Below are 17,820 nucleotides of genomic sequence, written 5' to 3'. Positions count from 1 at the left end.
ATTTTGCTTGAATTTTTGAAATCTAGAGAATTTCACATCGAGAACGATAGGTTTGATGGAGATGGAAGTATGTTTCAAATTGCATTTTTCTTTTCTTTTTTCATTCCTCAGTGATCATGGTATCTTCGTTTTCCTGTTTGTTGGTTTACATGATGGTGCATTTTCTTAAATGTACAGTTGTTCTGATCTTAGGTCTTGCATGCTTACTTTATTTTATACTTTTTTCCATTTTCTAGCCATAATGAACATATTGTCAAAATCGGGATGCTACATTGGATTGACAAAGGGGTTTACATGATTAGATCAAGGATCATAAGATCTTATCGAAAAAGAAAATTACATAATAGTTTAATTTGAATAAAATTTATTGGAACATATACACAAAATAAGCCTAAACTATAATAAACAAGTGAAATATTTCAAAAAAATATAATGCGTTGTGTGAAATTTAAATATAATATTATGTAGGTAAAAGTTTGCATTTCATCAATAGAAATTGGAGAAGAGAAGTTTCATAATAGAACACTTTGCACTCTTCACCAGTGCATAAAAAGAAAAACGGAAAATAGTTAACAAAGTCGGTTTTAAAAATAGATTGGAAATTCAAAAGAGAAGAAAACTAAATTTTTTTAAGAGATGATTTGGTTCCAATTCTAAATAATCAAGAACCGTTGATTATGGTTTGACTCGTGGATTAAGGCTCAAAAGAATCGTAGTGAACTTAACCAAACCAAACTTTTCCCTATGTTTATTTTATTTTTTATAAACTAATTTTAGTAGGTGAAGTAAAAAATATTAAGGTGTTGAGAGGAGAAATCAAACCTTAGATTTCCAACTTTAACCTTCACATGTATTAATCAACTGAGTTGTTCTTAATTTGTTGGAATCTCACACTAATAAATTAATATAACCAATATTTGCTTACACACATAAATATTATGACTTAAATTTAGCTTAGTTGCATGAAGCGGAAGCGGAAGCGGGGGCGGGAGCGGGGGTGGGAGCGAGGAAGCGTGAGCCAATAGAAGTTTCTTAGGTTGGGAGCGCCTCGGGAAGCGGTAATATATATATATATATATATTAATTCATATTAGAAGTTTTTTTTACAAATATTTTTATTTTAATACACATTAATTATTTTATTTATTTATTATATTTTTAAAATATGTGTTATTGGTAATTTATTTTTATTATATTTTACATATATGTGTGTGTTTTTTTTATTAATATGTATAATATATACTCATATATATATATATATATATTATATTTGTATGTGTTAATATTTTTTTATGTAAATATATTATAAAGATTATATATATTAATATTTTTATTTTTTTATTATATATTTATATGTATATATATGATATATATTAAATAATAATGTGTTAATATTTTTTATTTTTTTATTTTTTAAATATATATATTTATTTATATGTTTTATCTTATATATATATATATATTACTTATTTATTACGTATATATCGTGACAGAACAGAAGGCCAGAGAGAGAGAGCGCGAGTGAGAGAAGGCAGAGGAAACGATGGCAGAGGAGACAATGACGATCAGCAAGGAGAGGATCTGCGAGAGAGAGAGAGAGACGATCTATGAGAGAGAGAGAGAGAGAAAGACGATCTGCCAGAGAGAGAGAGAGACGAACTACAACAGACGAAAAACACACAGAGAGAGAGACGAACTGCGATAGAGACGAAAAACAGAGAGAGAGAGAGACGACCTTCGAAGTGATGAAAGAAGAAGAAAAACGAAGCAAAGGACATACCCAGTCTCAATCAGGTTCTTCTTCACTGTCTTTCTCCTCTCTCTTTACAAGCTAGGGTTTTTGTTCTTCTTCACCAACGATCCCATCTTGGACAGGATCGCGTTTCTCTCTCTACAGAAACGCGATTCCTATACGTTTCTTTCTAAGAAACGCGGAATTGCGTTTCTTACGAAGATTCGTTACGTGTTAGCACGATTCCTGCAATTTTTGACAAGTATTTAAGTAATAAATCTATATAGTTGCTCCTATGTTATGCTGCAATTAATTGATCTTCTATTGATAAATGTTTTTGAATTGGAATAGGTTAAAACCAGGGAACCAAACTGGTTTCTATGGTTCAGTTACATAGTTTTAACTGACCGATTCTGGTTTTAAATTTCCTAGAACTGAAAGGAATAGTTTGATCCCATTTCCTCCTTAAAACTGCACCAGTTTGGTTCGTGCACAACCCTATAAGAAAACATAAATAGAGTAAAAGATAAGGAATTCTCCAAGAAACCTAAATAAAGATAATTGAACAAATAAATAGATCTTAGGCTACATATGCATATATTATATGTCTTTTATCTCTTTGTTTTGAGACAAAATAATTAATTCTGGACTAATTTCTTGTTGATTGACAAATTCGGGGAGGAATTAGTAAAGCATCCTGAGAAGTCATTGCCCTCATTATTGGTCACTATTAGTGGTTTATTTTCAAAATTGGAGGCGTCAATTGGCCATTTTCATACAATGTGTCAGGTCACTTCTCTCACAGATGACCTACTTTGTCTTCCTTCGGCTTTCCCTATTGTAGTTGCAATTTACCTTTGTATTGTTTTCCTCTCTTTTCTTTTGTTTTTCTCTTGTAACTTCTAATTTTATTCATAAACATAAAGCATCGAAAGAAGGTAGAACTACTTACCATTAATTTTGATGTACTTTTATACCATTTTCTATTTGTGTAATTACTGTGCAGAGTGACTCTTCTGTTGATGGAAGCTATTCATTCCCTCTAATGTTTGAGAAATTGCCAGAAGTGAACCAGGAAGGCTCTCAATGGACAGATTGTGAGATTAGAGATGCTATCAACTTAATTTATGAAAATCTACACAAGCTGGATTCTTACTTAAATGTCATTGTAAGAGTGTGAACATTCTTACTTATGCTTTCTAATTTTTGTTCAACATTTGTGGTTGTGTTTTATTACTAAGAATTGCTTGTTTCTAAAAAGGATTTTGAATAATTATAAATGTTATTGAGTAGAATGGGATTCTGAGAAGTATGATTTACTAAGATCTACCCATAATCTGTCACACTACAGCAATACAAAATTAAGTAAAAGGTAGTTCCTCTTTGCGCACAAAAGGATATATTGACTGCAATGAATATACGTGGAGGTGGTAACGTTTGACATGTAAAAAAGAGTTGACAATTTTCAGAATCTAGAAAATGTCCACTTCTTTTTTTATTTTTTATTTTATTTTTTTTATGATTAGCTATATTAAATATTCATTCTTGGTAAAAACTATCAATTATGTACCCTCAGATGACTTCACTTACTTTCTTTACATGAGGGAGCAGGTGCTGCTAACATAACTTGGGACTCTAGAGCTTCTCCAGAAGACATGGAAGAGATGTGGAATCATCCTATTGTTAGTAAAGAGTTGAGCAAATCTAGGGAGAAGCAGGGAAAAGTGCGATTTTCTCACGATGCCGAGAATAGACCTTATGTTTCTCGGGTAGAGTTAAGGGTAAGATTAAATAATATGGATCTGCAAAATATTTATTTTCTGGCATGTATTTATCATAACTGGATATTTTGAATGCTTCCCCTGCTACTATGTTCTCCTGCTACCCCCTCCCTCTTCATCTTCTTTGTTACTGGTCACCATTTTCAGCTTCATTGGTTATCTATAAGACAACTAAGAAAGCATAATTTATTTTCCATGACCAGTTGACAAACTTCACCCAATCTTTGAATAGTTACCATCAGCTACTGAATTATAGGGCAGGTTTTGAACTTAATTTAAACGCGAAAGGTGGTATATGGATAAGCTAACTTCCATAATCAGGTTAATCAAAACATGCTGGAGCTCTTTTGGTGACAGCATGCAAACTGTGGGAAGTAATTGTCATTTTCCATCAATTGGCTTTTGATGGTTGTGAGAATCTAAATAAATTATCACAAGAAATCACAATCACCTTCCACATTCTTTCTAGCCCTCCTTGAGTCATTTGGGAAGCTTTAACTTGTTTTTTCTTTTTTTGCTAGGTGAGATTTTCAATAAAGATATATGAAAGAATAGAAGTCAAGTACAATGAATCAAGAGGGGCATACATACCCCATGTACAAAATGTACAAAAAACACAAGGTCATAATAGTAAAAATTTTAGATCATTTGGACTAATGTTGTTCCTGGACTGAAGGAGGGATAGACTAATTCCTGCAGTTGAGATCAGTGAATTTAACTGAGTGGCTTTGACTCTCTTTTTCTAACATGCTGCCTTTTTCTTGCAGGCAATTGCATAAATTATACTGTCAAAACACTTTATTTCAAGAGTAAAACCAGTAAGTACTCTACATGGATGTAAAAAAGATGCCATTATGTGACTGATTTATTCTTTTCCATCCTAAGAAATTTAAAAACTTTGAGGTGTTTATCCTTGGTCATAGTTTCACCATACATTCAAAGGGAAGGCCGACTAGTCAAACCATGCTCTTTAGGGAACTATTATCCTTTGTGACAAACTCATTGTTAAGTCACCACTAGTCCCAAAAGCTTAAGTTGTTAGGAAATGAACCCAACAATATATATCAAGCTATCCAACATTATGTTATATTAATTACTTTTTAAAGCTTTTCATTCCACCACCAAAAATTTTTAGATGATGGCCCACTATCTTTAGATTCCCCATTGGACATTGTTTCATTTATAATTAATTATAATGTTCATAGCTCTTTTCAACATTTCTGCTCCTCCATAAGATGTGGCCATTGAAGCCGCCACCTATAATTTTTTTTCCCATTTTTTTTTATCCTGCCTACTATTTAATGCAAATCCTTCTGAAATTGTCACATACTTTCTTACATTCATCTATTTCTACATAGGTGTATTCACTAACTAATCCATATTTAAATTTAGAATTACAACCAATTCATATCATTGTGTTCCCTTTAATTAAAGTTTATTTGCTTTCTCTTCTTTTTGTTAGGTGCTTACTTGGTGGGATTTAAAAGCTTGGGTTGGTAAATATAGAGGTGGATTCAACTGCTATGAAACATCTGGAATCAAATAACCAAAAAATTCAAATACAAATAAAAAAGCAAATTTGAAAAAGATTAAAAGCATACATTTCAAAATAGGAGACACCACATTGGAGCACTCAATGCAACATTGTCCTTAATGGTCACCTCCTCAACTTTGTAGGATTTTGTTGCAAAATCTAAATGAAACCAAATCTTAGTTGATTGATTCACAATGTTTATAAGTTACAAGCTTTATTTATTATTGTTATTTGAGGTAGAAGGTGTAGCGATTTGGAAAGATTCATAGAAAATCACAAAAACACTTTGAAAAGTATGATCATGTGATCCTATGAATCGATCCACAATCCCATTATGCTACTATTGCTTATTTTATTTAATCCTAGTTACTTGAAGTTTCTATTCTTGATCTTATCTTTCTCGACTCATCTACTTGTAATTGCCTTTGTTTTTTGTCTTTAGTTTTTGATTTCCTTCCTAAAATTCACTGGTGTGCAGATGGTTTTTTGTGCTCTTGCTGAGATTGTTAGCATGCGTTTTGTAACGCCCTCAAAATAATAACATTAAACCCATCAATATAGACATGCTTGGATATATAAAAGTTCCACATTCTTCCATTCAACAGAGTTCCATTACCAAAAGTATTACATGTTAACGACAAAAGCAAATGCCCTATAGACTTACAGCTTTCCAAGTTAACACTTGGTCACAACAAAAGAGTACTAACTCATTTACACATTAAGCCCTTGGCTTGAATATACATGTAATACATCAAGAAACTAAACAACAAAAGTCTGTCCGCCTCTAGCCTCCCAAGCTACGTCCTTGGAGGTGGCATGCTACCTGTACCTGAAAATGATATTCCCATATAGGGTGAGCCACAGCCCAGTAGAGATATGCTAAACACAGTATGAGCAATGACTAAGACATTAGCAATTGATAGATGTTCAATTTTCATAAACCAATTCATAATCCATTTCCATTTCTTATCAATTTCACAATTTCCATCAATGGCTCAGAACCTGGCCAACCACTTATATGAGACAAACACTCATATTAAACATTTCCCCTTATACAATAGGTAAACACATTGGTTATATCAACATCTCAACAGATACGCATACAAGTTATATCCACATTCAACAGATATGCATATTAGCTATATCAACACTTCCAATGACAAGCATATGAGCTATGTCAACACTTCCAAAGATAAGTATATGAGCTATATCAACACATTATCTGACAAGCATATGGGCTGTATCAGTGGAGTCCATCCCCTATCTCCTCCCACACAACATCCGGTTTAGAGGTCCATCCCCTATCTTCCTCTAAACCGTGGAGTACATCCCCTATCTCCTCCCACACACACAATGCATATATACACAAAGGTCATATATACAATCAATCAATACATAACGTTAATGTATTCTATCAACCGTCATACTCTATGACATATCCAATTGATTAGTTTTAGTTTGCCTAATCATCATGCATTGTCTACAACAATCAAAACTACCCTCCACCAGTAGCCCAAGCAATTATTTCCAAACAGATAATAAAAGCTCCAACAGATAAAATATCAATGTTTTCAAAAGCGAGCGATTTTTAAATCCAGCTCCATCATTTCACAACATAATGAGCCAATTTCATTATTTCCAACACAATTCCATAAGTTCACAATTTTCCCAAATTAATTATGCCAATTAATTTATACCACAAATTATGGCTTTCTACCCCCTTTCCCAATATTGACCCAATGGCCTAATGTCAACAACCAACAACTATATCATCACTTTGGAACCCAAAAATACAAGTTATGAGCCCAAAATCACACAACCCTTTTTACACATTCTGAAACCCTAAGTCCCAAAATTTCCCAAGTTCAACACTCTATCAAAACAACTAAAAATCTAGGTCAAAGGCCATAAGAGTGAGTAGGAATCCCTACCTCAAAAGATGACAACCAACGAAGAAGATGATGAAAACGAACTTGCTCCAAATCCCGAGTTTCTCGGATCAAAAGATAGCCCTCGACGATCAACAACTCTTTTGTAAAGGCCAAAGGTGAGGAAAACACCCTAGCTAGATCAATACCTAGAGAGAAGGTAGAGTTCTAGAGTGAGAAGCTCAACAATGGTGTTTTTGGAAAAGTAAGAGAAAGAAGAAAAGTGAAAAAAGTGATTTAAAATGACCCAGCGGATAACTCATATACGCATGACCCGCTTGAGCGGAGAACACAACGCTCGAGCGCCAAGAACAAAATCTGGACACGCTCGAGCGCAATAAGGTCCGCTCGAGCGCCAAGACACAAGAATAAAGTACATCCGCTCGAGCGCGAAAACCAGTCCGCTCGAGCGTAGATTTCCCCCTCCCAGAACTTACATCGAAAAGATACTACCCGCTCGAGCGCCAACAAACCCGCTCGAACGCTAGCGCTCGAGCGTAAACAAACCCGCTCGAGCGTAAAAATCACATCTGCAGAAGTTTTGCAGGAACACGAAATACTGGAGGTATGCAATCCCCGCTCGAGCTCAAGAAGACCCGCTCGAGCGGACCACCTAAAAACTGAACAACAAGGAATTGAAACCAAGGCCTAACCAACCTGTAACAACCCTGCTCAAAACATCCTAAAACTCAATCAAATGGAATTAAAGGACGACAACAAGATAGATACCACTACCAACTTCACGGAACCGAGTCCGGAATTCAACAGAACAGTAAAGGGACAACCGGGATCGCTATAACCTCCCCCCCTTAAAGAATTTCGTCCCCGAAATTAAACACAAGTTTTTCAAAAACAGGTTTTCTCCATTCTCAATAATATTACAACAAAATATTAAACAACCCGACCCATTACCGGTCAATTCCATCTCTTTTCAAGAGGCATTTCACAACAAATATTACAAGTGCATTATCAACATGCAATTTTCTTCCATTTCCAACCATTTCCCACATACATGGTTCACAGTTCATATCATAATCAATATACATGATACAACTCCAATTCGACAATATAGTCAACATTTGCAATATCATAATCAACTCCCATATCAAGGTAAGTTCTACAACATACTTTCATTAAACCAAAACATTACCAATGTTTTACAACTTAAGACATATATAAAGCTCTCAAGTCCAACAACATTACATAATCTAAATATCAGATTACTCATCAATAAACAAGTCCGGATATTTCTCGCGGACCTCTAACTCACGTTCCCAAGTGGCTTCCTCCACTCCGTGATGTTTCCACAAAACCTTTACCAAAGGGATGGTCTTGCCACGCAGGACTTGATCCCGCCTATCCAAGACCCAAACTGGTCTCTCCTCATACGAGGCATCCTCATCTATCTCTAAGTCGGTCCAATCTAACACATGCGATGGATCCGGCTCATACTTCCGAAGCATACTCACATGAAACACGTCATGAACTCCGGACAACTGCGGTGGCAAAGCCAAACGATAAGCAACTTCCCCAATCCTCTCAAGGATTTCAAAGGGACCAATAAACCGAGGGGATAACTTCCCACTCTTCCCGAACCTCATCAAACCTCGCCTAGGTGATATTTTCAAGAAAACATGATCACCTACCTCAAACGCCAAAGGCCTCCTCCTACGGTCGGCATAACTCTTTTGGCGACTCTGGGCTGTAACAAGCCTCCTACGGATAAGCTCAACTTTCTCCGTCGTCTCCCTAACCAACTCCGGACCCAACAGAGGTGCATCACCCACCTCGGCCCAACACACTGGAGACCTACATGGTTGGCCATACAAGGCTTCAAACGGTGCCATACCGATGCTAGACTGGAAACTGTTGTTGTAGGCAAACTCCACCAAGGGCAAGTGCCTCTCCCACGTCCCACTAAAGTCAAGGACACAACCTCGAAGCATATCCTCAAGGATCTGAATAGTACGCTCGGACTGCCCGTCAGTCTGAGGATGATAAGCCGTACTAAAGGTCAACTTAGTGCCCAAGGCACTCTGCAAACTCTGCCACAACCTGGCAGTAAAATGAGGATCTCTATCTGAGACGATCGTCACTGGGACCCCGTGCAATCTCACTATGTCCCGAATATACAAGTCGGCAAGATGATCTACTGAATCTCTCACGCGCATAGGAATGAAGTGCGCCGACTTAGTCAACCGGTCTACAACCACCCAAATGGCATCAGTACCCCGCTGAGTCCTCGGAAGACCTACAACGAAGTCCATAGTGATATGCTCCCACTTCCACTCGGCAATAGGCAAGGGTTGCAACAAACCCGCTGGCCTCTGATGCTCGGCCTTCACTTGCTGGCAAGTAAGGCACTATGATACGAAAACAGCCACATCTCTCTTTATACCCCGCCACCAAAACTGGCAACCCAAATCCCGATGCATCTTAGTGCCTCCCGGATGCACCGCAAGGCGTGAATGGTGAAACTCTCGGAGTACTTCCTCTCGGCAAGACTCCGGTACAAACAAACGGTCTCGGTATCTCACACTCTGGTCGGGATACACTGTCAAACCCTTCTCAACTTTTCCACTGGAGATTTTCTCTTGGAAAGACTCCACCTCGAGGTCACCTCTCTGTGCCTCTAATACTCGGGTCACAAGTGTAGGCTGCGCAACAACAGAAAACAAGGCCGCAGCCCCAACAAATTCGCCCAGAAGCAAATCAAACTCGCCAAGCGCACCCAACATCCCCCATTCCCGGATGGCTATACAAGCTACATCACTAATGGATTTCCTGCTAAGGGCATCGGCCACAACATTGGCCTTTCCCGGGTGATAGTGCAACTCAAAATCGTAGTCCTCAATGAACTCCATCCATCTCCTCTGCCTCAAATTCAAGTCTCTCTGTGTAAACAGATACTTCAAACTCTTGTGGTCCGAGAACACCTCAAACTTCTCACCATAAAGGTAGTGCCTCCAAATTTTCAAGGCAAAGATCACTGCTGCTAACTCTAGGTCGTGTGTATGGTAATTCTTCTCGTGAATTTTCAACTGACGTGAGCCATAAGCTACCACTTTCCCCTCTTGCATTAACACACAACCCAAACCCTCTCGTGAGGCATCGCAATACACCGCATAACCCAACCCTCTCTCCGGAATAATCAAAACCGGAGCGGTGGTCAATCTAACCTTCAACTCTTGGAACGACTTTTCACAAGTCTCACTCCATACAAACTTGACCCCTTTCCGCGTCAATCTAGTTAACGGCGAAGCTAGCCTGGAAAAATCTTTCACAAACCGACGGTAATACCCAGCTAATCCCAGAAAAACTATGGATCTCAAACACACTCTTAGGCTGTGCCCAGTCTTGCACTGCCTCAACCTTGGACGTATCAACAGACACCCCTTCCCTGGAAACCACATGGCCTAAGAACTTGACTTCCCCTAGCCAGAAATCACACTTGCCAAATTTGGCATACAGCCTATGGGCTCTAAGTAACCCAAGCACCACTCTCAAATGTTCCTCGTGCTCCTCCTCAGAAGGCGAATAGATAAGAATGTCGTCCACAAAAATGACTACAAATCGATCCAAGAATTCCCGAAAGATCCGGTTCATCAAGTCCATAAAGACTGCCGGTGCATTGGTAAGCCCGAATGGCATCACCAGAAACTCATAATGGCCATACCGTGTACGGAATGCCGTCTTAGGAATATCCTCCTCCCTGACCCTCAACTGGTGGTAACCTGATCTCAAGTCTATCTTAGAGAAACAACAGGAACCCTTCAACTGGTCAAACAGATCATCTATACGGGGCATAGGGTACTTATTCTTGACCGTAGCCCGATTCAACTTCCGGTAGTCTATACACAATCTCAAGGCACCATCTTTCTTTTTAGCAAAGAGGGCCGGTGCTCCCCACGGCGAAACACTAGGGCGAACAAAACCCTTATCTAACAATTCCTGGAGCTAAATCTTCAACTCACTCAACTCGACTGGGGCAAAATGATAAGGTGCCATAGAAATCGGCGCTGTGCCGGGCACTAAATCAATAGAGAACTCTATCTCTCGATGAGGTGGCAAACTAACGAGATCCTCGAGAAAGACATCCGAATACTCACAAACCACCCTCGGCAAAACAACTTGGGTCTCATCACACCCACCACTCAAAAAGCTAGCAAGTAGACCACTAAGCTCACTCCGCCCTCGCGAATCATACCCCGGTGGCAAAACACTACCAACTCGGTCTCCCAAGAAATGGAACCACTCCCCGCTCAAGGTACATAACGTGACCCTCTGGCGGTAGCAATCGATAACAGCCCGGTATGACGATAGCCAGTCCATACCCAAAATAACATCAAAGCCCTTCATGGGCATGATCACAAATGGAAAAGGAAGCCTATGGTCGGCGACCTCTATATCACAACCTCTAACACCTTGTTTCAAGATCAACTCACCACCAATAGGCGATACCACACAAATAGGAGATGCTAACTGTGCCAACTCCAATTCCAAAACAGATGCAAATGCAGCAGACACAAAAGAATGAGATGCACCCGTATCAATCAACACACTAGCAACCGAGTTGCAAAACAGAAAAGTACCTCTCACCACTGATGGAGCCGGTACTAGATCCTACGCGGTAACAGCATACACGCGCCCTGTAGGCCCCTGATCCACCTGCTCACCTCTAGGAGCATACGACTGCTACACTGATTGGGATGACGAAGCTCTCGGATTGGCCCTCGAGGCCTGCACAGACTGAGCTGGCTGATAACTCTGCGTCTGCCTAGAACCAGACGCTCCCGAAGTGGCACTCAACTGTGGGCAATACCTCTTCAGGTGCCCAGGCTGACCACACTGATAGCAAGACAAAGGCTGGCCCCTGCCCTGACTCTGGCCCTGAGGTCTAGTAGAAGAAGAAGCAACTCGCTGACCCCCTCCCTTCTGCGAGCAAACCGAAGACTTGTGACCCAGCTGGCCACATGCAAAACAAGTCAAACCTCCTTGACTACCTCTCCTAGAGCCCGCACTCGGCACTGGAAAGGTCAATCTAGCCACACCACCCTGAGACTGCTGAGGGTTAGAACCCCTCTGTCTCCTGCCGTCACCCTGACCATCTTGGCTCCTCTTGGAGCCTCTCTGCCCCTCATCCTCCTCCTGTAACATGAGCTCCATATGAGCTGCCGCATCTACCAAACGTCTATACTCCTGGATGAAAGATCCACCAACCCTCAACTTGAGGCCTCGCCTCAACTTCTGCTCAAACTCAAAGCAACGGCGTTCCTCGGACGCCACCAGTTCAGGTGTAAACCTGGACAGACTGGTAAAAGTAGCCTCAAACTCGGCCACAGACAAGCCTTGCTGTCTAAGCTGGCAAAACTGCTCTCTCAGCTTCTCCCTCGCAGCTGAAGATAGAAACTTCCCCTGGAAAGCATTCACAAATGCTTCCCATGCACCACCAACACTGCCCTTCTCATACATCCACCATTGACCCACATCTCCCTTCAGCTGGAAGGATGCCAAGGTCACCTTCAAAGCCCCGTCCTCGATGCCAAGCATCTCGAACGTCTTCTCCATTTGTTCCAACCACTCGTCAGCCTTAAGTGGCTCCTTTGGATCCCCAACAAACTCGTCCGGGTTAGACCGGAAGAATTCCCTCTTCAAGAAAGAAGGCCCTGCCTCAGCAACCTGATTCTCAGCTCTGAGAACACCCAAAGCTCCCGCTATCTCTCGGGCCAAGGCGCCCATAGCCTGCTGACCCGCTGGCTCGGCCACGTTGGCCTGACCAACTCCCTCCTGCATTGCCAGAACGTCATCCGGTACAGGTACCTCCTGCCTACCATGCCTGCCACGCCTACCGCGCCCTCGTCCTGACATCCTAATAAAGGTAACCAAGACTATTAGCATATTCATAAATGTGCTGGAACTATAACACTCGCGTCCTAATGCGTGGACAACTGTAATTCACTCCACGTAAGCACATAAACACATAAGAATTTACGAATTTCATTTCCGGATAATGATAGTCCCGAGGCGTTACTAGAGTTCCGGTTAGAAACAGCATTGATCAAGTGCTTTTCCAACAAGACTCCCAGCAACCCAAGGATCCGATCAACATCCTAGAAACTACATTCCATACCCACATAGTCACATAAGCATGTTATCAATTAAGCACATAGCATATGACACTACATCTAAGTCTCTATCAAGCGAGACAAACCCATTGTGATCCTAATCACTTCCCACGTACCCAAAGTACTCGAACCCGGTACGCTCTGATACCAAGTTGTAACGCCCTCAAAATAATAACATTAAACCCGTCAATATAGACATGCTTGGATATATAAAAATTCCACATTCTTCCATTCAACAGAGTTCCATTACCAAAAGTATTACATATTAACGACAAAAGCAAATGCCCTATAGGCTTACAGCTTTCCAAGTTAACACTTGGTTACAACAAAAGAGTACTAACTCATTTACACATTAAGCCCTTGGCTTGAATATACATGTAATACATCAAGAAACTAAACAACAAAAAAGTCTGTCCACCTCTAGCCTCCCAAGCTACGTCCTTGGAGGTGGCATGCTACCTGTACCTGAAAATGATATTCCCATATAGGGTGAGCCACAGCCCAGTAGAGATATGCTAAACACAGTATGAGCAATGACTAAGACATTAGCAATTGATGGATGTTCAATTTTCATAAACCAATTCATAATCCATTTCCATTTCTTATCAATTTCACAATTTCCATCAATGGCTCAGAACCTGGCCAACCACTTATATGAGACAAACACTCATATTAAACATTTCCCCTTATACAATAGGTAAACACATTGGTTATATCAACATCTCAACAGATACGCATACAAGTTATATCCACATTCAACAGATATGCATATTAGCTATATCAACACTTCCAATGACAAGCATATGAGCTATGTCAACACTTCCAAAGATAAGCATATGAGCTATATCAACACATTATCTGACAAGCATATAAGCTGTATCAGTGGAGTCCATCCCCTATCTCCTCCCACACAACATCCGGTTTAGAGGTCCATCCCTTATCTTCCTCTAAACCGTGGAGTACATCCCCTATCTCCTCCCACACACACAATGCATATATACACAAAGGTCATATATACAATCAATCAATACATAACGTTAATGTATTCTATCAACCGTCATACTCTATGACATATCCAATTGATTAGTTTTAGTTTGCCTAATCATCATGCATTGTCTACAACAATCAAAACTACCCTCCACCAGTAGCCCAAGCAATTATTTCCAAACAGATAATAAAAGCTCCAACAGATAAAATATCAATGTTTTCAAAAGCGAGCGATTTTTAAATCCAGCTCCATCATTTCACAACATAATGAGCCAATTTCATTATTTCCAACACAATTCCATAAGTTCACAATTTTCCCAAATTAATTATGCCAATTAATTTATACCACAAATTATGGCTTTCTACCCCCTTTCCCAATATTGACCCAATGGCCTAATGTCAACAACCAACAACTATATCATCACTTTGGAACCCAAAAATACAAGTTATGAGCCCAAAATCACACAACCCTTTTTACACATTCTGAAACCCTAAGTCCCAAAATTTCCCAAGTTCAACACTCTATCAAAACAACTAAAAATCTAGGTCAAAGGCCATAAGAGTGAGTAGGAATCCCTACCTCAAAAGATGACAACCAACGAAGAAGATGATGAAAACGAACTTGCTCCAAATCCCGAGTTTCTCGGATCAAAAGATAGCCCTCGACGATCAACAACTCTTTTGTAAAGGCCAAAGGTGAGGAAAACACCCTAGCTAGATCAATACCTAGAGAGAAGGTAGAGTTCTAGAGTGAGAAGCTCAACAATGGTGTTTTTCGAAAAGTAAGAGAAAGAAGAAAAGTGAAAAAAGTGATTTAAAATGACCCAGCGGATAACTCATATACGCATGACCCGCTCGAGCGGAGAACACAACGCTCGAACGCCAAGAACAAAATCTGGACACGCTCAAGCGCAATAAGGTCCGCTCGAGCGCCAAGACACAAGAATAAAGTACATCCGCTCGAGTGCGAAAACCAATCCGCTCGAGCGTAGATTTTCCCCTCCCAGAACTTACACCGAAAAGATACTACCCGCTCGAGCGCCAACAAACCCGCTCGAGCGCTACCGCTCGAGCGTAAACAAACCCGCTCGAGCGTAAAAATCACATCTGCAGAAGTTTTGCAGGAACACGAAATACTGGAGGTATGCAATCCCCGCTCGAGCGCAAGAAGACCCGCTCGAGCGGACCACCTAAAAACTGAACAACAAGGAATTGAAACCAAGGCCTAACCAACCTGTAACAACCTTGCTCAAAACATCCTAAAACTCAATCAAGTGGAATTAAAGGACTACAACAAGATAGATACCACTACCAACTTCACGGAACCGAGTCCGGAATACAACAGAACAGTAAAGGGACAACCGGGATCGCTATACGTTTCGTGAATGGGGTTGGACCTCGTCCAGGAATAATGGGAATTGACTACCCCACAGCTTGCTGGCTTTACAAGTATGTGAATTCCAGGGCACAAACTGAATGTTTGTTTTAGAACATTGTAATGCAGGTGTGGATGAACAGTCATAGTGTATGTGAGAATGGGGACTTGAACCCAAGCAAGGGGGCCTCTATCATCTCTTGCCTAACCATCAAAGCTCTTTGGTATCTTACACTATGGAATAAAATAAAAAAAGTTCAACATCTCATGCTCTTTAATATAGTGTTTATTAGCAACTTTGTCATTTTGGCTCGTTACAGGATATCGGGATACCTCATTAGAATGAACTGAATTGATCCAATTGCCTACGAATTGGAAATTAAGTTATCATAATAAATGGAGCATAACCAAATTGATGTTGATTAAAATTAGAAATCACTAAATTTTTTAACCTCCATATGCTTCTTGTTGAACCAATTTTTAGAAAGATATTATACATTTTTAGTGAAACTAAAGCAGAATATGCTTATTCCAAGGCTGAAATTTGCTTGAATGTTTGCTTCTGATGTGTAGGAACTTGGGCTACAAGGCTTACATAGTAGAGTCTGTCGATGATCTAACAAAGCCTTTTGTTTCCTTATACTTCGGCGCTGCCTATTTGGCTTGGTTATCACAATATGAAGGGAGTAAGTTTGTTTGCTACCAAAAACCATCCATCTGTTACTTGTCAAGTGTTTTTGATTGAATATATTTTGACTGACTTAATGATTATCGTCTGGTGCTAAACCAGGGAAAGGACCCCATAGTTTGTTGTTTAGGCTTATCTTGCGGGGCCAAAGAATGTAAACCTTCAGGAGACAGGTCCTCTTTGGCTTAAATTTGAGGAAGCATTAAGTCGATACGAAGACCTAAAGTAGGTTTCACTTCATACTATATATATATATTAAACACTATGATTTTGTGTTCATATTTTTTGATGGTGAACATTATTTTACACGGAACAAGGGAGCTGCACCATTTTATAAGCTGACTCGTTTATAATTTAGGTGGTTTGCAGAGGATCCATTATTTTTTGTTGCAATGTTATGAATGAAAGCTTGGGGGTGGAAACGACAAATAAACAGAGACGATGGTTTTTGTACAGAGATGTAAATCATGTACTGTTAAAATAATATTTATGTGCAGCTCTCTGTAGGTACATTGTGTAGTAAGTGCATACAAACGAAGTTTTATCCAGGTAAAAGTTGGTTAATATAAATTTCTACAAATGTTTACTTCCTGTCCCCCATGTGTGTCCAGGGACGGATCCGAGAGGATTGAAGGTCATGGGAAGCAGCATGGAGAGCGATTCAGAATGACGGTGAAAGATGGATGGGGGTTGGGTGTTTTGGTTTACTTTCTTCTTATTTTTGGTGTTAAAATCCTTTAGATTTTTATTTCTCTTCTTTTTTCTTTTTTTTCTCTGATCTGACTGGGGGGTTCGGTGTTTTGGTTCACTTCCTTCTTATTTTTTGTGTTAAATGAGGGAGTGGTGAGAGAGAGAAGAGGGCAATGTTATTTTGTGGCTTTGCATATAAGGTAGTAATTTTTTGATTGAGAATTGAGAATTCAATTTTTGGATATGTTATTTTGTGGGTAATGGTGATTGGATATTAAATTGAATAGCAAAGTGAATTAATGCTGTATTTGCTATTTGAATGGGAGTTATTATTTCATATTAGTGCTATTTAGTTTTATTACAGGTGTTCTTTTAGTTTAATCACATGAAATTAGCAAAATTTCAAAAAAAGAAAAGAAAAGATAAGACGGCATTTCTAAAACGCCACTACAACAGTTGGAATTTTTAAAATTAGAAAACCTATGATGGCGTTTTAAAAAAGTCGCTAAAATTATAGTGACATCACGGTACAGTAGGACATTTGGTGGAGTTTTTAAAAACACTGCCTATACTAATACAGCGACATTTTCCAAACGTCATAACGCTATAGCGACGGCCACGTTGTCGGCGTTTGGTACTAAATGTCACAAAAAATTAGTGACGTTTTTGGTACTTATAGCGGCGTTAACGCCGCTAAAAGCCTAATTTCCTGCAGTGTATGTTGCGATTTCACATTTACTAAAATTACCACATAAATAATATCATATGATACTCCACGTGCATCTAATGATTTTCTGAAGGTAGGAGGCCCGAGTTAATCAAGGCCGATCAACCACTTAATTCATATTGAGGAGAGAGTTTGCTTTAATTTTTCCACAAATATTAGCCAAATCAATAAGTGGGAGGGCCTAAAGTATGATGGTGCATTTAGTGCCTTTATAAAGACTCGCACCACTTGGGTGCTAAATGTGCAATTATGA

General features: G+C 39.6%; 1 long non-coding RNA gene across 2 annotated transcripts; it reads left to right on the top strand.

Annotated features, from left to right (window-relative positions):
- The first annotated feature begins 2,396 nt into the window (after positions 1 to 2,396).
- On the top strand, positions 2,397 to 5,569 carry LOC114262027 (uncharacterized). 2 transcript variants are annotated; one of them, XR_014328858.1, is made up of 4 exons: positions 2,397 to 2,521; positions 2,739 to 2,900; positions 3,344 to 4,331; positions 5,526 to 5,569. It is a non-coding gene; the product is annotated as an uncharacterized LOC114262027 (long non-coding RNA). The 2 variants fall into 2 exon arrangements; XR_014328857.1 differs by lacking the exon at positions 5,526 to 5,569 and adding an exon at positions 4,976 to 5,148.
- Positions 5,570 to 17,820: the final 12,251 nt, after the last annotated feature.

This window comes from Camellia sinensis, chromosome 5 (genome assembly GCF_055761805.1).
Source record: "Camellia sinensis isolate YWXY chromosome 5, ASM5576180v1, whole genome shotgun sequence".
Classification (NCBI taxonomy): Eukaryota; Viridiplantae; Streptophyta; class Magnoliopsida; order Ericales; family Theaceae; genus Camellia; species Camellia sinensis.
Note: the sequence above shows the minus strand (reverse complement) of the source record. Positions and strands in the feature narration are given on the sequence as shown.